The 22,099-nt window shown below is 38.4% G+C and overlaps 1 protein-coding gene across 1 annotated transcript in view; it reads right to left on the reverse strand.

Moving 5' to 3' along the window:
• Window positions 1–22,099, reverse strand: part of ZRANB3 (zinc finger RANBP2-type containing 3) — a 2,104,294-nt gene that overhangs the window by 483,804 nt on the left and 1,598,391 nt on the right. The window lies entirely within an intron of this gene.

Genomic DNA, 22,099 nt, shown 5'->3' on the forward strand with positions numbered 1-22,099 from the left:
ATCATTTTGGTTACTCTTCAATGGACAGCCTCAAGGTGCCAAATTAATCAAAACAAGAGATGTACTATGCAAATGGCACTTTCTTCTTGTCCTTTGTATGAAAGTGCAACTTCCAAAATGGATGATTAGGACATGTTGATGTTTTTACTATAAAACAGTGAGGCAATGCTAGAGAAAGCAAAAGCAATATAAAGAGGCTAATGTGGTGTATTTAAATAAGCTTTCTGTCAGGTCAGTTTAATTTAAAAGAAAGATAATCATTCAGCATGAATGTTTAAAGCAGTGAGACTAAACTCTAGGCAATAGTACCAAACAGGAACTTTAAAAATTGTTATTTTGTTGGTATAAAACACATATTTCACTGTCTGAAATACACAAATGTTGGTTTCCTCTCCTTGACCTAGCACTTAGATCTTTAACCAATGACCCCAGAAATCTACACAGTTATTCCCAAATAAGTCCTTCGTGGGAGAAAGGTTTCCTAGCACTGAGTATGCACAGATTTAAAGCTATATAGTACTAAGACTTGCACTTTAATTTCTTATCTCCTATATACACAGATGTACAGATAGGTCTGCGGCATGGTGTGCAAGTGTCCAGGAAACTAACATGCTAATGTTCCAGAACAACTAGATGAAGAAATGACTGAAGCTGATGTGTAGTCAGGAAGTTTAACCTCAACTACTGAAATGAAACTGAATATTGGCTAGAACAATCTGAAGTACTCCTAAATCCTAAGAAAAATAAACTAATGATATTTTCACCTATAACCCAACAATCAAACTACAGTGACTTAAAATATTATTAGTCAATAATACTGGAATCAACCTATTACAAAGCACAAAACTACTGCATATAACTGACCACAGAGTGAGATTGAATCAGCATATCTAATATGCTTTTCAAAAAACACCCTTAAACTAGGACTTCTTTATAAAGTCAAATGTTTTTATCAAACCGTGCACACAAGACCATAGCTCAAAAAACTATCTACTCCCTAGTCTCCTGTATGAATCATTAGTTTTGACAAATCCACAGTCCGTTCAGCTAGCCAAACTGGAGTAAATGCATAAGAGTGCAAAGTTTGTAAATAACCACATTAACCAAATACTTCCCTAATCCTTAACTGACCTAATTTATTATCCTACCCTCGGATTAAGACTGCCCATAACATCCTGTACAATCCAGACAGATGCTCTGCTACCAGAAAGTTATTAAACTGGTATTCACCCCACTAAGAATTGCGTTTGCTGAACCAACACTTAGTGCTTGCCCAAACAACTAAAAATCATAATAGTGACTGTTAATACTCTATGCATTGCTAAACTGTGGAACTCACTCCCAACAATCATCATAAATATTTCACCTTGTCTGCTGTTTAAATCCTCCTTGAAAACAATACCTGTCTACAAAACAGTCCTGCACTTGTAATACCCCTTTACCTCTCAAACTCTTATCACAAGAAATCTGGACAAAGCCCAACATAATGGGAGAACAGAGGCCCAAAAATAGGGTCAGATTTTAAATACTGCTCTCATAAACTTTCAAAGTAGCTAGAATAACAGGATTTGTGTTAGCATGATTTTTTTTTTGAAGTTTATGAAGTCAAACTCAAATGTATGGCATTATTTACTGACTTCAATTCTCAGATCATCCTAGTGATTTGACAGAAAAAAAAAATTTTATGAAGAACAGAGCAAAACTATGAGGCAAAAATCTGGACATTCTGCAAAAATCTGGACAGGTGAGTGGCATGAACACCTTCATTAATATATCCCCTTTTTAATCTAATCATGTTTCATCTGTATTTTAAAATCCCAATGAAATCATACCCATCAACAAAACAATACTGCTCTAGTACCAGCACTGTTACTAACTCTTATCTTATAAAGCCAAATAAAGTAATTATTATAACATTTTGACACTTTACCTGTTTACGTCTCAAGTGAATAGCTGTTTTGATAAAATATGTACATGCCTCATCTGTTGTGTTAAAATTACAATCTAACTTTATACATAAACTGTAAAATAAAGCGGAAAATGTTTAGATGTGTGATACTTCAGCATGCTGTAATACTGTTACAGTGTACTTAACACGGTAATCAGCTGTTTATCTCTACAGAGTAACATGTAACATAGTATACTTCTATTGTCAGCTCATGATAATTGCCTATGAAAGGTATGTAAGGTGGAGCTTTGCTCCCCAGCCTTCAATGAAAAGGATCTTTGCCCAGTAATAAAAAGCAAATAGATACATAAAGACAAATACATACTGCTAAGAATCATTCAAGTAACTCCAGGTCCCTATGTTCCTAGAAAAGATAATCAGAAATCTGACTTCTTAGTCCTAAATGCCATCCAGAATAAACATCTGATGTCCAGGCTGCTGCCTATGACACAAAACACTTCCTTCTGCCTTAGGAGGCTGGAATGCCTTTTCACAGTTTAGTATATTTAGTTACCAAATGCATTATTCAGTGCCAATAGTGAGCATATGAAAACTAGTTTGAGAAAAGTGACTTAAAATATTTGAGATGAATAAATCAGCACAAGTGAGATAAATAGGCTTTAAGGCAGCCTAAAGTAAAACAGAATAGGAATGGTGCAGAAGAGTTGTAGTGGAGGAGGCGGTGTTAATCCATCTCCAACCACTGAATCTTTTCACGACAGGGATGGCCAGCATTCAGGGTAATGTCTGCTCAATCTGGGCAATGTCAACATCAAAGAACAGCTGTATCAGAGATGTGTTCTCAGATGGAGAGAAGTAAATTAGAAGAAGGGTATACTTTATCTTGCTGTCACTACACAAAGTGTGCCCAAACTATTACGGATGAGCCTACTGCCACCCAGTAGACTGTTTAGAAGTATGGCATTAAATGTAATATTACACTGCATGTTTTAGCAGGGGTGCCCACTCTAATCCCTCACTACCACTCCAGTATGCAAACACAGAATTTTGAAGTTGCACCAACTTGCGGAAAAGGAAATAAATTGGCATCACTTTTTTTGGAGTCAGTGCAACCTTGACGCAGAATATTTAGAGACTGAGGGTTCGGGGCAGAACATCCCCTGATGGAAGGTGCAATGGACACAACCCCTCAAAAAATGCATTAAAACTTAATACAATAAATTCTCAGTTAATCAGCACCTATGGGGATTGGTAGATCCTGGATAAGTGTAGTTTCTGGTTGCTAGAGAGTTACTATTAAAAATAAACCTGACAAATACTGTACCCTAAACTATACCATAAACACTGTACTGATTTGATTTTAATATTGAAATACAGTAATTAAAAGCCTGTCTGGAATAATATTTTAAACACGTATTTCCGCTAGAAAGCATGGCATGCGGAATGGTTTTCAGTGGCACGCTGAGTGGATTGGAATTGAATGAATTGAGAGAGTGAATGCATGTATGAAAGCAGAAATGGCTGTGTGTGAGAGATTAGAGAGGTATATAAAACAGGTGTGTGTGTGTGTGTGTGTGAGAGATCGGAGAGAGAATGTGCAGTCTGATGCAAAGTGACTGAGTGAATATGGAATGAATGTTGACATTTTAGTGACTTGACTTGTTCTCAGATTGGGAGGGAATTTATTTGCATCTTCCTTTTTAAAATTCTAAAACTCTAAAAACCTAAGGCATGTTTCTGCAGGGGGGGGGTGCAACAAATGAAAAATTGAATTGTTCAAACTACTGTATTTATTTAATTCTTTTCTGGTTGCTTGAGTTCTGGTTAAATCATAGAGTTTACTTAGTGTTATAATGATACATGTGGTGGGAATTTATATTTGGTAGGACCAAATGTTGTACACTCTAGCTTCAACCTATCCAAGTAGACTCCTTGTAAATGGATCTTTGTCACAATTTTTGTGCTATCCTGGAGTAGTTCAGACACTTTAAGGACGCAACACCATCGTAGACTAAAGAAAACTGCAAGGACCTCATCAGAAGAGAATCAGAGGAAGATGGCAACAGAACTCATGGAAGAAAACATGTTCTTTTTAAGGAGTTAATCATCAGGAAAGTACAACTTAAATAGCAATAAAGGAACATGTTTATATACATACTTCAAAAATCAAGGCATGGGAAAGGAAAAAACTTAGAATAGGAGAAGGAGTTGCACAGGAAAGTGAGACAGATGCTGTCATCTACCCAGGGACAAATTACTTTGCTGAGAAAAGGGGTGGAATGTTAGAACAGGAGGTTTTTTTGTAAGATAAAAGATTTGTCGACAGGTTATACAATAGAAAGAAAACAGCCACAATTACTTTCTGACCTATCATGCTATAAAATCATTATTTAGTTATGTATAAATAAGCAAGAGAGGGAGGTACAAACATTATGATTTTATCTGCCAACCAGGAACTTTATCTCCTTAATGTCTTTATATGTCTGTGGAGACAGCCACAGTACATCTGCCCTACATCATCCATTTGATATGATGGGGCTTACTTGCAACGTGAACCTGTGAAGTCATCCTCCCTCCGTCTCTTTCCTAAAATTCACATTCTGACTTGTCCTAAGAATTCCATGCTCTAGTGACAGTCTTTTTGACTGCCTGTACTATTATGCTTAATAGTGCCTTACTATACATTAGATTTTGTGAATCAATTTCCCAGCATAAGTACAGCACTTCACTAGTTACTACAAAATCCTTCACCAAATATCTGTTTTACTGATACCGGTTTTAATGATATCTGACACTCATCCATCTTGCCAAAGCTTCTGTATATTGGCCAAAACCTTGTTTATCCCCACAGTGCCCTTTTTAGGCAATGTCAGGACTCCAAATCAAACCTAAAAAAAAAAAGACAGAATGCAGATAATCCCCATAGTCATACCTTTAACCTCCCTCTCACCCTCAGGCACCATCTCACTAGCATTCAAGCACACAGTTATAATCCCTCTACCTAAAGTCACTTCTTCTAATGCGTTGAGGCTTACAGACCTACTTGTGTGTTGTGCCCTGTTATCAAAATATTTGAAAACCTTTTATATGTTCATAGGTAGGTACTAGGCTATCTGCCTGAAGGCATTTATAAGCCTAGTCAGAATGTGTTGGCTTTCGCCGTCCCCTTAGATTAGTTCCCTGTGCCTCTGTCCAGCAGAGCCACTGAAGTGATCCCCGGGGTAAACTTTCTGTTTCCCATCCACTTGTCAAGGTTTCTCTTGAAGAGTGTTAGCGAGGAGCTCTGCCTAATATAGACTGAAATCTTGTTCCAAAGCATGAGAAGTCTCTGGGACAGGAATCTATCCTCTCCAGCACATCCTATTTATTGTTGTGGTGAGGTTTAGATCCCTAGAGCATGTGGCTCAAGTGGATATGGCTTTCTTTAGGTGGAGCATGTCCATCAATTCTGGGATGGACATGGCCTTGTATGTCAGGCATTGATCACCCCTGAGTAGGCGGTATGCAACAGAGTACAACTGGAGTTTCTTCAGTCGAGCTATATAGGGTATCTCTTTGAGGCCAGTGATCCTCTTGGTGAGGTACGTCTGTGGTCTTTCCAGCTGTTGCAGGTCTCTTGTACGGTACATCTCAAATGGGGCATTGTACACTATAATGGGTCCGATGAGTGATGAGTAGAGGGGCAGAATGACCTGTTTTGATCTGGATGTGAACCCTTTTGTGATTAGGTGGTCCACATAGAAGGATGTTCTAACCACTTTGGCAATGTGATTATCAAAGGAGAGATTACTATCTACTTGGGTCCCCAGATCCCTTATTACATCTCCCGTATTTAGGGGACTACCACCTATGTGGTAGTTTGTGGGTACTTTGTTTTTTCCAAAGGGGATGACTATGCACTTTTTGGCATTTAGCTTGAGGCCATGATTTTGACACCAGGTATCCGTCTCAGTGAGACCCTTTTGGAGGTTGTCTGTCTCAGCCACAGAGTCAATTATAGCCCCTAATTTGCATTTGTCTGCGAACTTGGTCAGCCATAGTCCTCCTGTGCTTGTCTGTACCTCTGAGAAGTATATGCTGAACAGGTGGGGTCCTAGGACTGAGCCCTAGGGAATGCCACTTGTAACCGGTTTAGAGTAGGAACTACCTCCCGCAACTCTCACCATGTGGGTTCTGTCCGTGAGCCAGTTGGCAACCCATCTTGCGATGTAGGAGTTTATGTTCAGGCTGGTGAGCTTGTCTATAATACCAGAATGGGGAATGGTGTCAAAGGCCTTTGCGAGGCCTAGGTAGGCTGTATGTACCACCTTTCCCTCATCTATAGCCTTGGTAACTGTCTCAAAGAAGTCCACCAGGTTAAGGAGGCATGATCTGCCCTTAACAAAGCCGAACTGGATAGGTTCCAGTGTTTGGAGGTTCACAATTTCTCTGTTAATGAGTTCCATGATGATGTGCTCCATAGCCTTGCAGACCAAGCTAGTCAGGCTTACAGGGTGATAGTTCTCAGGGTCTGTTGTGGCTCCACCTTTTTGGAGCGGAATAAACATTGCTGTGCGCCACTCTGTGGGTATGTAGCCTGTGGAGAGGCAGAGTTTGAACAGTGTGTTTAGGTGAGGGGTCAGTTTGTCTTTGAGGTCGTGTAGGATGCAGCCTGGGACACCGTCTGGTCCCATTGATGCTGTGTTTTTGGCATTGGGGCAGGCTGTTTTAACCTGAGTGTCTATGATTTCCGGCGGTCCGCATTCTTCTGGTATGGTTATGGGCCCTTTTGGGGGTGAGAGGAGGGTGAATTTTGCACTGAACCTGTCTGCCAGGATGTTGGCAATATCGGTCAGTTCAGTGTATTTTGTGCCATTCTGCACTAACTCTGAGCAGATCTGAGAATTGCCACTTAGATTCTTGACATAGCTAAAGAATGCCTTGTCGTTATCTTTGGAGTCCTTGGCAATTTTTCTTTCGAAGCTGGCCTTGGATGATTTTATGAGAGATCGTAGTTTCTTGCTGATACTGATCAGGGATGTCTTCCCTTCTTGGAATTTTACTCTTTTCTGTACTAGATTCCTCCTTCTGTTGTATAGCTTGTTTACAGCAGGGGTCCACCAGACTGTTTTCTTTTTCTTGGAGAAGTGAGTCTTGGTTTTGCTTGGGATAGCACGATCCATGCATTCTTGTAGGTGCCCGCAGAATGTATTAGTAAAGGATTTTGCAGCTTGGACAGCATTATCCTTTAGCACGGGGACTTTGAAACATTCCACCTCAGTCTTAAGTAATGTGAAGTTTGCTTTTGAAAAGTTTTTCACGGCGGTTTCCTTGTCCGGGGGTGGGGGGCAGAATGCGGATATCCAGAGTGATTTGTTTATGGTCAGATCTAACCAGCGAGGGGTTGACTTCCGGTGTTGAACACTGGGTCGCCCATGTTGGTGATGACCAGGTCCAATATATTGTCACCTCTGGTGGGAGTGTTGAATAGTTGATTCAGGGCGTTTGAGTTTATAAATTCTAGGAAATGTTGGGCAAGGGAGTTAATACTTGAGTAGTTCTCCCAGTTAATGCTTGGGTAATTGAAATCACCCAATATTAGGGCATTTGGTAGGACCTTTGTTTCCAAGTGTTTCCAGAAATGCGGAATTGGGGTCCTGGGACATAGTGGGTGATCTGTAGCAAGCTACAACTTGAACTGCAGTTTTGCTCGTTGTTAGTTGCACGTGGATGATCTCTGAAGCATCGTGCTGTGCCACTAACCTGGAGGTGTGGGTATCCTTGATGAATATGGATATACCCCCGCCTTTTGTATTTTGGTCCGGGTTCTGTGGCCGAAATGTATGGTAGGAGCTGTAGCTGGGTAGTGCTGAGGTGCTCTCTGAAGCCTTAAACTAGGCTTCTGTTACTGCACATATATCGATTTTCTCCATACTGAGGAGTGCTTCAAGTGTGTGCATTTTGAGCTTCAGACTTCTGGCACTGAGTAGCATTACCCTCAGTTTTTTGTTACTTGTGCTATTTACGGCGGTGGGTTTGTCTTTTGAGCCTTGCCTAAAAAAGGCATTATGTGGGTGGCAAGAGCCTTGGCCAGTATTCAAAAACTTAAGGGTGACAGGTGCAAGCCGTCTCTAGCGAAGCAGCGTGGCTTGTAAAGCATGTCATCCCAGGCAGATAGACACTGGATCCCCTTTGAATGACACCAGAAACTTAGCCAATTGTTGAAATTGATCATTTTTTCTTTATACCATAGTATCATTTTTGGTTAGGGCAGAATGCTACTCAGGGTCAGGGTCATACTGGCCTGGGCTACGTGATCAGAGAGCTCTTCCATGTCTCTTTTCATGTAGTCCAGGGAGGTATGGCTCAGGTCATTCACACCAACATGGACAATGACAGAGTCATATTTGTGCTTGTTCTGGAGTGACCTGAGTGCTTGTGTTATGTGGTGGATCCTGGCACCTGACAGGCAGCTAACAGTAACCTTCTCCTTATTCAGCCTAGTGAGTGGGACGTCAGTGTGTCTGACTATAAAGTCACCTATTACTAGTGTGTTGGCTATGTTATTTTGCCTTAAGGGCTGTGATTACATGGTACACTGGTTTTGTGAAGTATGTTTCATGGTTTGTTTTGGGGGGGGTGGAGGTTGCTTGGATGTCTGGTTTGGAGGTCTCTGTTGCTTTTGCAGATTTTTATTTAGAGCCTCCAAGTATGTTTTCGTGTATGTATGTGTGTTTTTTGCTGGTGCTGGTTTAATGGGTCTATGTGAGACTGGTGGTGTGATGCATTTATTTCCCTTCTCCTCTGGACTGTCTGATCCAGTCTTGGGTTGAGAGAGCTTAGCCTCCAGTTTGGCTGCATAATTGCATCTCTTACATGTATTAGTGTTTGGTGGTAGGAGAAGAGGGTTGTCTGTGTACATGAGGCAGTAGTAACATTGCCTCAAAATAAACAGATTCACCAGTTGGACTGGAGAGTACACCTGAAACTGCCCTTTAGACATGCCTGGATAGGTACAGTGAACTGTTTTACTGATTGGCTGGTAAGGTCGAATAGAGAGCCTTGTCCTTCTGTACAGTATAGGGGGTCTAGTGCTAGGGTTTATGAGTGCTTGCTATGAGTTTTGAGCAAGTGCCGGGCTGAATAATGAATGGCTTGAGTGCTTAAGTTGAAAGTTTGTCTAGTTCCAAGGGAAAAATTGAAGAGGAGACTTTGTGGAGCCGGGAATACTTATACCCTAGCTAACCGGCGCTGCCCGGCAAGCAAAACCAGGCAAATGCGGTTTTACAGCAGGGAAATTAAAGAGATAGAAATTAGCCAATAAACTACTAATTTCTGGGCTGAAACCACTCCTCCAGGGACAGATAGGCTGCTCAAGGCTCCCCTCTCTCACAGGTGAACAGAGGAAACTTCCTTCTATTCAAGTAAGGTATGGGTAAACACAGAGATTTGTAACACAGCCCTGAATTCAGCTTAGAAAGGCGGGAAACAAGTATATATATATATATATATATATTTATATATTTTTTTTTCTTCAGAAAATAAAGCAGATACAATAAAAAAACACTTTAAATGCACAGAAAAGGATACTTATTGTCATGCATCTCAGATCAGAGTTGTAGTCAATGCCCCTAGTAATAAAGTAGGAAGAAACACAAATACAGTAAAACCAGATGAATAAAGTGCAATTTATATATATATATATATATATATATATATATATATATATATATATATATATAAAACAATAGAAAACAAACTGATTTAAACAAGTTACACAATTAACCAGAAAAAAGCTCAAAACGGAGCCCTGTTCCAGCAGTCTTCAATCAGACAAGTTTTAACTGCACACTCCTGCCACTGGGGTGCAGGAGAACCTTCTCCAAAAAAAAGATGGCCTGTATCAGTGCTCAAGTTATACAAACAAAGCTAGATTCAGCAGGCCTGAATCTGGTCTATGCTACAGCAACAAGGTGCAGCAATTTCAGAAAGAAACAGTTCAAATAAGCAGGCACAACAAGCCTGTGACCAGAAATTCCCAGGTCAGAAGGGCAGAATGTAGACTCTCATAGCACAAGAGTGCAGACCACAAACCTTCTTAATGCAAAATAACTGGCCTGAAGCCCAAGTGCTTAAACCAGAACTAATACACTTTTAGAATAGCAGACACTGAGCCTTCAATCAGCAATTTCCAGTTTAGAAGGATGTAAGCTACCTGCCCCTACCACAACAGTGCAGACCACAAGCCTTCTTAATGTAAAACAACTGTTATGAAGCCCAAGTGCTTAAAGCAAAATACTTAGAATAACAATTACAATCTAATCAGGCTACTACCAAACAGTAATAAATGCAGAATAATAACTAAAATGGAGTACTTTTAAGAAGAGGCAAAAGCAAAATAAAGTAGGAGGAGAAACAAATACAGTAAAAGCAGATGAATAAAGTGCAATTTTTTTTGTTAGTAAAGTGCAAGGAGAGAGGAAGGAAGAACCTAAGTGGGATGGCCTTCTCAGATCTTCTCTCTGTATTAAGTAGAGTGAACACTAGACTCAGAATATGATCTCATTGTACTTGTTAAGTGAGCATATGAGATGGACCCAGGAAGAGTGTTCAAATACAGACTTATAGGAGGGGTGGGCAATTCCAGAGTCACCAACACCAAGACAAGAACAGGGAGTGTGGGTGGGGAACTAACTGCAAAGAAACACACAGCACACTATTCAGTGAAACAATTAGGTAACAGAAAAAATAAAACACATTACTTTTAAAACTGTAAGTCTGCACTTAACAGAAGACTAAAATACAGTACTGCAAGTTTGCACTTAACTTCAGCTTCTAATGCAGGTGATTGTAGCCAACCAAGTCTCTCAGAAATTGAGCATAACATGAATTCTCAAGCTTTGTGGCTAGCACTTAAAGTACAGAGGAAACCATCTAGGTTAACAGTTAAAATCAGATAACAAAGAATTGAGAAGTCCAGCACCCCTCTTACAGCAGAGAGACACACAGCACACTTCATATTATATAAACATCTATTTAAGTACATTAACAACTATGGCCTGTTATGTGATGCAGAACATGGCTTTCCCATTGCCTTTATGGACTTGGTAATGTCCACTAATACCATTTAGTGCAAACTGAATGACAGGCTTATTACAAGTCCATCTGTAGACATGACAAAGGCTTTTGAATTGGTCAAACGTAGCCTTCTCAACATACTCAAAAGACTCCACTTTGGAGATAATACTATCTGTGGGTTTCACAACTATCAAAAAGATAGAACTTTCCAAATGTCTCATCCTCTATTGCTGGTAAACTTAATATACAGGTGTACTGCAAGGGTGAGTGCTAGGTCCTCTTCTCTTCTCTCTCTCTGTTAATAATCTCTCCTTATAATTACCAAGTATTAAATTAATAAATCTCAAAATCTGAGTGTGTGGTAAATGAATAAATAATAAATTAACATTTATTCCAAAATTCAGAATGTAACTTAAAAAGCACTTCTTCATCCAAACCAAATGCTCCTGCTTCTAAACAGGTTATATCACCGAACCTCTCTCCTTTTCAAGGCTCTTCTCCGCTCTTAGATTTACTGAAGATCGACCAACTTTAGAAACTAATGTATATATTGTACATTATACTCTGCTTGACTGCACATTGCACAATTGCTTGTTCACTAAAAGGTATATATACATTTTTTTCTACTTAGTCTGAACCACTCTGTTACCGTTTACATTTCTGCATTTTTTGTTTGCGAAATCTTTTGTAATTTCACTAATACTGAACATGAAATGGGTCAATATTGATTAAAGCACTACCCTGGTAAACAAAACTAAATAAATAAATTACATTCCTCCTATTCTCTTAACAGATCTTAATGGGAACAGATTACCTAATGTCACTGAACAGGGATACCCAGGCCTAATACTTGCCCCAACCCTTTCCTTTACCCCCTACACAGATTTTTAAATTCTTTGCTCATTTAAAACTGCATTACAAGATCAGCCACCTCATTTCACATGCTGCTTGCAGGACCACAGCTAAAAATATTTTAACACCCAAGCTTGAATGTGGTCTTCCTTTTCTCATTATGCATTCAACCCACAATTCTCTGAGAAAACAAACTGCTTTGAGTAAAATCTGCAGATTCATTTTATTCTATTAGCAGACCCCTTGATACTACTGCAACTTCCTCAAAAATTCCAAATGGCTGTCAGTGCCTCATAGGGCCACTTTTCTTTTAAGTACTCTTTATTTATAATGTGCTACAACATGGTCAATGCACCCGTTAAGAGTGAAACTATCATTACAAGACAACCTTTATGCACTCAGAAGTACATAGGACAACAATTTCACTCTAGTACGTCCTCCATTTAAAACTGCTGTAGGTGAGAGATTCTTCTCTAGACTGGGATATGCTACCTGGAACTATTACAGACACCAAAAATGTATAAACCATTAAAAGCTTCATAAATGCACTTAAAAAGCATCTCTTTACAGAATCTATCTGCAAACTGCTACTATAAACTTTTCTCTTCCTCTTAATATGGCATCTTATACACAAATATTTCACACGTATAATGGAGTTTAGGTATTACATTCTTGATTGTATTTTATTTTATGCACATCTTAACTTGCATTTTGTACTTGTTGAATGAAAGACCATGAAGCAATTTTTTTTATCTTTGAACTTGGGTCAAGCCTTAAAAGGGTCACTAGAGTAATCCACTTACCCACTAAACAAAGAGTAAATAAATAAAGGTTTTACTGCATAATGCTAGGAGTCATAACAGTAAACTCCACTTCTTACAGGCACTCCTTACTTGGAATGCATTGCCATGGACACATGAATGAAGCCATATAGAGCATCCCATCAGTGCATGGTTGCAATGCTTACCATTGGTTCAAGCCCATTGCTCTAGTCAAGGGCACTAAGCGAATGCTTTTGAGACCTATCCAATAACTACTTCAGATTATGTATCAATAAAAACTAAGATAAAGATGCAGGATAATGATGCAACATGAGAAATGATATAAAGTGATAAATTAAGTTATAACTTTATCCTTCTTTCCCCTTTGTCTCTCAAGATGCATCTGAAAATGGAACTGGCTCGCTACCAGCTATCACACAAGACCAAGTCCTAAAAGTGCTATCAACAGCTAAAACTACTGTACTGATGGGTACTGACAATATCACTGAATGCAACTTAAATAACAAAATGAACAATTTAGTCACACCCCTAACACACTATTCAACCCTAGCCTCCATACAGGGTTTGTACCTAGCTAACAGAGAACAGCTATAGTCATTTCCTTGTATAAGGGAGGACCTTCTACCGACCCAGGCAATTACAGACCCATAAGTCTAACCAGCTGCATATGCAAAGCTATGGGAAGATTTATCATGGAACACATCAATAAGGACATGGGGAACCTCCAAACACTGGACACATCTCAGTTTGGATTAGTATAAGAGAAGGTTAAGCTTACTCAGCCTGGGGGGCTTTTTTTAAAAGGTCACAAAAGCAATGGATGAAAGCAAAATGGTACATATTGCATAGCAAGACAGTGCCAATGCTTTTGACACAATGCCCCACTCAGACATAGTAGAAAGTGAAACAGACTGGGAATAACCCCCCATGTTACCTGCTGGATTGCCAAATGACTTACAGATAGGATGCAGGAAATCAAAATACGGGAAGTTTCCTCCACAAAGAAACCAGTCACCAGTGTAGTTTGTGCTGGGACTTCTCCTATTTGGCATTTACTTCTCTGAAACACAAAACAAAGATCACCCAGCCAATATTTAAGCACAACGTAGATGGATGGGAAACAAAAACATTACCTCAGGACTGTCCCCTGTACTTCTAATGGACAGAGGCAGCTCCTAAATATATTATTCTATGCATGGGTCCCCTTAAAGTATGTAAAGCATGATCCCAGTTTATTCCTATTAGGGTAATATACAATTATTGGCCATGGGATGGGTAAGGCCATTCTATAACCAAATAGGTAAACTATTTTGCACACAAAAAAGGAAACTGGCCTGGCTTAAAATGGCCCACAAGGGCAGCTATTCTAGTGCTTGCCTATGAAGTAAAAGCCAATACCAATGGGATCTGGCTAATTATGTTTGCAGATGACTGCCAGCTAGGAGCAGTCATTGAATCTACAAATGACTTAGCCATCCTGCAAGAAGGTTTGTCCCAAATAAATAGCTGGGGCAAAATCACAGACTGAAACTAAACGCCAAAATATGCATTATTGTATCCCTTTGGAAGTAATCTATCCCAGGGAACTACCACACTTTTTGTTTTTTCTGACGGCTTGTTTTTTTTTTTCTGACGCCTGGATAATCAATTACGTTAAAGCAACTTCTTATTTTATTTTTCCTCTAAAAGAGCTTTGTTTGAAATCACAGCTTGGTATTGGTTCTCTCTTGTTTGCTTTTCCATTGGGAAACTACCACACTGACAACATGTCCTTAACAGCTAACCCATTTGTTTGGGATTTGGGAACTTGTATGGAAAGTGACCTAACTTTCAATCAATATGTGTCTATTGTTGTAAGAAAGTCCTTCCTTATTGCACAGCTTATAAACAAAGGGATTGTGTCTAGATTTAGGGATGTCATTGTCTCCTTTACTCACAACATATCAGGCTAGTAATAGAGTATAAGCCCCTTCTGCAAGTATCTGTCCAGACACATGTAACAACTGAAACACCAACTGAGATACCTTACTAAAAGGATACAAGGCTTAAACAATATGTCCTATATGGACATACTGTTTAAGCCTTGTATCCTTACACAATATGTCCTGTATGGATCAACCTAAAGCTCTATCGCTATACTTTATAGCCTACAGACTAAGAGGCTACCTGTGTCTAGCATACAAGGATCTTCAAGTCCAAAACTGACAGATTTACTGCACATCACCAAGTGATATAGCACCAGAAATACTCAGTCTACAAATCTAAACCTTTTCTGCATCAACAACAAAACATTTGGAGGGACACATATAGTTTGTAAAGGATATCACTATTATGGAACAGACTCCCCCATCCACATAAACAAAGCTCATCCCTGTCCATATTCAATAGCAGCTTGGATCTGATTAGAAACAAAATTTATCCCAGGACTGCCCCCTGTACTATTAATGGACAGAGGTAGCTTCTAAATACTTTATCTCATGCATGGGTTCCCTCAAATTATCTATGGTGTGAACCAAGTTATTCTCGTTAGGGGTAATATACAATTATTGACCATGGGATGTGTAAAGGCCAATAGGATAGGTTAAATTGAGTACCAAAAGGGAAATTGGCTAAGCTTAAAATGGCCCGCAGGGGCAGCTTGATTAGTACTTTCCTATGAAACTATGAAACTGGCAGGTGGACAGTGGTCTCACCTTCAATAACCACATCGCCACAACAGTCAGGAAATCCTTCTATGTGGCACACCTCATCACTAAGGGCTTTTCATCCAGAAAAAATGAGGTCATTGTCCCACTGTACTCATCCCTCATTAGACCCCATTATAGAATACAATGCCCCATTTGGTATGCACCTCTCAAGACATCTGCAACAACTGGAAAGGCCACAGAAATACCTCACTAAAAGAATCACAGGTCTAAAGAAGATGCCCTATGCTGACCACCTTAAAAAACTCCAGCTATACTCTGCCACATATCATCTACTCTGAGGCGATCTCTGCTTAATATACAAGGCCATGTCAAACCCAGAGCTGTTGGACATGCTACACTTAAAGAACTCCCAACCCCTCAGAGCCACACGCTCCAGGGATCTAAAAATTGTCATCACAATAAACAAAATATAGACTGCCCACACATGTTAAGCAGAGCGCCTCTTTGGCCCTCTTCAAAAAGAACCTTGATGATTGGATGGGAGAAAGGAAATTCATCCCGGGGATCATGTCAGTCACCTTGCTAGACAGGGGTCCAGGGAAGTAAATAGTGTGGGAAGAAATAGCTAGGGAATTGTTATGGCTAGGCTTGTACAGGCCCTAAGGCCGATAGCCTAGTACCAACCTATGAACCTTTCCTACTTCTGTGTTACAAAGAGAGGAATTTAAGGATTGGGTAGCAGATACGATTCCAGAGGTAGTAGCGAAGATATCAAACAAGTGAGATAAAATGAAAATGGTAGTTTAAAACTTGGGAGATAGAACAGAAAGATAGAGATATGAGAACAAATGGGGATTATTTAGAGGGGTTGATTAAAGTTAAAGCACTGAAGAAGGGGAAGCTCATGGAATAAGAAGAGGAGCAACAGCAGAGCGATAAACGAAAAGTAACAGATTATCTGAATAAACTACACAAGTTTAGAAGGGCTGCTAAGAAAAGTTTTTGATAATTCTAAAGCGCTAAAACTTTAGCACAACAACTTGAGGCAACATAAAATACAAAGAGTTGTAGTCACACTTAGGGAACCTATGAGAAGAAAATCAGTCAGACTTCTTATACAAGTATTAGACATATTTTGGAAATTTTATGAAAATCTGTATAAAACAGTGGGTAAATCAAGAAAAGGCACAAAAGGAAACATTTGTCAAAGGCTTAATTATATCAAGGTTAGAAGAAAATGAGACTCAGCAATTAATAGATAAAACAGGAGGAACTGATAAGATAAAAGTGGTGACATATAATGACTAAACAGGGAAGCTTCTAAAAATAGATGGTATTCTACGGAAATATGAAAATTAGAGGAAAGAAAATGATAAAGATTTGCAAAGTTTTGTTTAACAATGGTTTAAATAAGGGGAGATGGGGTACTGACATCTTGGAAAAAAGCTTACTGTTACCCAGAGAGAGCTACATATTGAGAAAGAGTGACACAGACAGAAGACCCTTAGCATACAGACCCATTTCAATTATGAATCATGCTTATGTCTATACTAAAAGAAAGGTAAAGGTGTTATGAAATTTTATGGATATGGATTCAAAGTGGTTCTGTGGAGCGTGGGCAAAAAATTGCCACATTAAAAGAAATATGTTGATCCTGAAGGAAGCAGAGTACAAGAAAACATCACTATTGTTCGTTGATTGTGACGAACAGAAAGCAATCAACAGAGTCAGGTGAGATTATAAGTAGGATGATGGTATAATTTCTGTTCCTTGAAAGAATAATGGGATTACTAAAGAGGACATATGACGGGCTCAAGACAAGAATTAAGGTGGGAGGGTACGTCTTTGACAAGCTGTGTTTGAACAGAAGACCAAGGAAAGGATCCCATATTTGCTAAATGACCATAACAAAGGAAACTTATTACAATTTGTTTTCTTTTGTATTAATGTATTCATAATTATGGTTTAAAGTGTGGTGATTTAATAAAGATGCTTAAACAAAAAAACATGCTAAACTGTTTGCCAACAGTAAACACCTTAAAATGAGAAAGGACAAAAAGTGTCTTTCAGTGATGGCTTTTCACAAGGACAATAACACCTTGAATAAAACCTGTGCTTCAGTGAATTGGGTGAAAAGAGATGAAACATGTTCCATTGGAGAAGATAAAAAGATACTAGTATCTGAGGAATTGGGCTTGCTGCCATTTTTAACAAAAGAATATTCAAATATCTGAGGTAAAAGCTTTTCAAGGAAAAATTAAAGTAGGAAATTCTCCCTCCTCTAATTCCTGTCTGCAAAGATCACCCCTTCAAAAAAAAAAAAAAAAAAAAGTGTTCTGCTACCTCCTTATTGGGAGTTTTTGTTTTACTACAATCACCACTGCTTTGACAGCTTGAACTTGGTTGATAGTTGTTTTCTAAAAAAGGGTGTGGGCATTACCTTTAAAATGCTGTTCCCTTTAGCCTGTCTCAGCAATTTAAAATGTTCTGAAGTATAGCCAAAGAGTCCACTAATGCTGTGCTGATGAAGCCATAAGTAAGCATTTATTCATCTAATAGGGAACTGTTTATTGTTTACTGCCTATCTTCGTGAATGTTACATACATTTTAGACAACCCTGTTCTAGCAAAAAAAATCTGTGTTTTCTCACGTCTCTTAAAAAATTAAAATGCTCTATAAAGTGCTTGCACTAAGCATGGTACAACAACAGAGTATTGCTTTTCTGATAGTTCACTTGGATTGCTGGAACAAGGGCCTGCAACACCACATCTAACAGTCACAGAAAGAAGCAAGACAGTTTTATGAAAAATCACACACATCTATAACCCCAGGATGTTTTATCAAACAGTAATTATTATCAAACAAAATATGCCATTCAAATTCAAAGGAACTGCTTGCTTAGACTGAGGAATTATTACTCTGAAAAAATATATATATTAGCAGACAAAATTAGATTTCTTCAGTTAAGACTGTGAAGTACAAAAACAAGATGCATCACTGTCATTCAATGAGGTTCCTAATTAAAACTTCTTTAATGAAGGTTTGTAAAGTCTTCAGTTTTCAGATTTACATTATTTTCAGTCTCTTTTAACTAGTACAGATTAAAACCGTTCTCCAGCAGAGTTTGTCAATTTTAAGATCTTTTCAATGTAAATAAGGTTAATTAACAGGCTGGAAGTAGATAACATTACTCTAACTAATGCGGCAACATTTTAACCCTTAAGGTATTGAGTTTTTTGACAAAAAAAAATACTAGCGAGTTCTCAGAACCTTACATGCAAAGTTTCAAATTTCTGATCCTCCATTTGAGTGAAACACTTTTTATATTACATGTTTTGTTCATTAGTTTCAAAGAATGTGAGATGAACACAGCATCTTAATATCCTGGAATACGTTTGCCACGGTTCTTTATTTTTATTAATTTTTTTGTTGAATGTTGGGGTGACAGCAACCAATGCAATATACAGAGAACAGGGTGTATGTAAAAAATCTACAACCCTCCTTTCTAAATCCTCATGGGAGGCAATCCATGTAATGAAATATTTTCATCACAATGTTTGAAAAATGCACAGTGATGCAGTTTCTTATAACGGAATAAGCTACGCATTTCATTATTACTGCTCATTATCTCAAATGAAGCCTCGATTGTTTTGTGAAATATTTATCTGAAAAAAAAAAAAGAAAAAATGCAGCATAAAAAGCCCTAGGATCTGTCTGTGAATGATGGTTCATTTCAGTGTTTACTACCAGGTTTCTCAACGTTATTACATAACTCATCTCCCCAACTATCTGTGCAATGTTTAACCTCACATTTGTTTCAGTCATTTTTTTGGCTCACACTTTATATGATGGCTGAAAAGTTCCATGCTATACCAGCCGACATACATACTTTTTACCATATAAACAAATTATTATTACCCTAAAGGAATGAAAACATGATGTAAAAACAGAAACAAGATAGCAAAAGTCCATGGGCAGATGCCAAAAGGATCTAGCCAGAAAGGGCCTGGCAAAATGAAGAAATGGGTATACAACCCTATCAACAAATCTCAAACCAAAGAGAAATGTCTTAATCAAGCGAAAAAACTAAATGCAGTTATTAACTGCTGTGTAAATTTTAAGTAAATACAGGCAGATACTCAAATATTTGGCTTATAAAAGCAGATGTTCATGTTACCCAAGTGGGGACCAAAGTGGAAGGCTAGAAGCAAAAGTAGATGCATAAGAAACACAATCAGAAAAACATTTTGCCAAAGCAGAGATAAGTGTACATGGATTCATTATGGCAGCCTGAAGCATAACACCCTAAAGGAAATACAGAAGGTCCAACTCACTCAAAAACAAACCTGTTACAACTGCAGATGACATTATATGCAAGCATACTGATGTGGGGGGGTAAGTCCCTCCAAACCCTACGTAGAGAAGTGCCAACCCATACCCCTTTACTTTAATAGAGAACCCTACAGCTGCACAACCTTTACTAACCTCACAGTCACACAAATGCAGGAAAAAAACACCCTCCAATGGTGTAAAATAGCTCCCATAATAGTACTGCAAGAAAACCAAGAAATACAAAAAAAAAACAAAAAAAAAAAAAACAAACAAACAAAACCTTCCAGAAATACTGCATTCAATGATCTGCAACTAAGGAGATAGGGATCCTGCAGTTATCTGTTGAATGGCAGACTTCTGATGCACACAAGTTTCCAAAAGATGCTTTTTCACTGTATTATAGAAATATGTAGATTTCTTCATGTTAACAATGTGTCATAACCATAGCCAAAAGAAGCAGTGTTTATAGCACAGTAAGGACTAACAAAGAAAAAAATGAACAAATGGCTAAACGAGGGAACACGGGCAAGTACTTCACAGTTATTACTGTCCATTAGTCAATGTTAACTGTTAACACTCCCGGTTAACAAATATAAATAAATAAATGTTAACTGAAGCATAGCTTGCACTCTGACACATTTGATTACAAAATTAAATGCTCTTATTAATCCTAGAGGTGAAAGTGCCAAATAAAAATGGAGAACTATAAAGTACATGTCTTCAAGATGTTAATGAGCAGGCCATAAAGATTTGAGCAAAAAACAAAACTCCCCTTTTCAAGGTACCACAGTGTAAAAGGTATTCACAGTGTAATAAAAACTGCAATTACAGACAAAATGAAAAATATATAACCTCAAAATATTTGACAAATCCCATTAATATCACTGGGAGGTACAGGGCAAAGGCTACAATTACCAACACACAATAATCCAAAGATTCAAATATACTAATAACGTTAAACAGATCCCAGTGCAAAGAAATCAACAAGATGCAGCTGTGAATAAAGTTTGCTCTGAAAGTGCATGACTGAAATGACTTTCTGTGTTTAGTAGTCATTCTACTGAGGTAGTGTCTTATCCATTTGTATTCTGCAACCCATCTCAACCACTGTATTCTCTGGTCTTTTTCCTTTCTCCTTGTAATGCACATATGGCAACTAGAAAGCAGTTATATCCACATTCCATGGAGAAGAAAAGAAAAACAAAGCCTTTAAAACCAAAACTTGTTAATTTCTGAAAAAAAAAAAAGAAAACATGTTGAGAAAAATGCACATGACCTTCACACCATGGTCTTTCCAATATATGATGGACAGCGCAGTGGTGGTGTTGTCGCCTCACAGCATCAAGTTCTCAGTTTCGATTCTCGGCTAGGTTAACTTCTGTGCGGAATGTCTGCATGTCTTCCCTGAGTTCGTGGAGGTTTCCTCTCATGTTACAAAGACATACATCTGAAGCATTTCTTCCTGGGCTTTCCCTGAAAACTGCCTTTGTTCCAAGTCGGACTTTTCCAGTAAACAAATATTAAGTTAATAAAATAAATATTGGTGTAAGGTCAGTCTATTCTACTATTAACAACTTCTGGCAGAACACAGAAACGTTGCCTCTCTTTCAGGATAATGCAAAGAGCTGTATACAATATCAGAGTAAGTAAGCAAGCAAAGCTTGGCAGTCAAATTTCATAAATTTTGCATAACAGACATCTCCCCATCTTGCAGGCTTCTCTTCATATGAAGTCCAGTAGGCAGGGGTCTATATAAATATCCAGCTACAGTCATACCCATTTTTTGTTAGAACAAAGTACTTGGACAACACAAAACAAGTGGAATCTTGAACATACAAAGAGAACAGGGTTACTGAGACGGAGCTAGTACATGGATACTACACGTGACACTACGTCAGAGAACTGCACTATGGTCTTTCCTTTCTGCCTGTATGCTTTTTTTTTCAGCAGACAAGAATACCAAGCAAAATATCATATTAGGATTGCACTCTAAACTGCAATACTAAGAAAAAAGTTAGCTGTCTTGCAGATGCAGTCCTCTGAAACACAACACAACACACACACACACTTACTTAAAAATTGCTGAATTTAAAGTACCGGTATACTGATCGAAAACAAGATCCTCAGTGAACTTTACAGTAGAGGTGCAAAAATAAAAAAAACAAAAAACAATACAAAGGGCTAATCAGTTTGGAAATGCTATACTCAATGACTGGAGAACAAACCCTATTCAGAGCAAATTAATCAAAGATTTATTTGATTTTTCTAAAGTGCTTGGCCCTGAAAAAATACTCAGAGGTCTCCAAAGAGCAATACCATGTATACCTTACCAGAGTACTGAATATGACGATGAAAGGATGGCAGTACTGTCTTCTTGTAAAGAGCAATGTCTGTAATGACCTTTGGCATCAATGAAGAAATACTGGACATTGAAACTCTAGCCTTATGAAACACACCAAAGGCATATGTGCATATTAAAACTTGCAAGTCTAATAGTCTCCTTGCTGAAGTAATACGGC

The sequence above is a fragment of the Protopterus annectens genome, chromosome 6.part0 (genome assembly GCF_019279795.1).
Source record: "Protopterus annectens isolate FY-2018-M chromosome 6.part0, PAN1.0, whole genome shotgun sequence".
In the NCBI taxonomy this organism is placed as follows: domain Eukaryota; kingdom Metazoa; phylum Chordata; order Ceratodontiformes; family Protopteridae; genus Protopterus; species Protopterus annectens.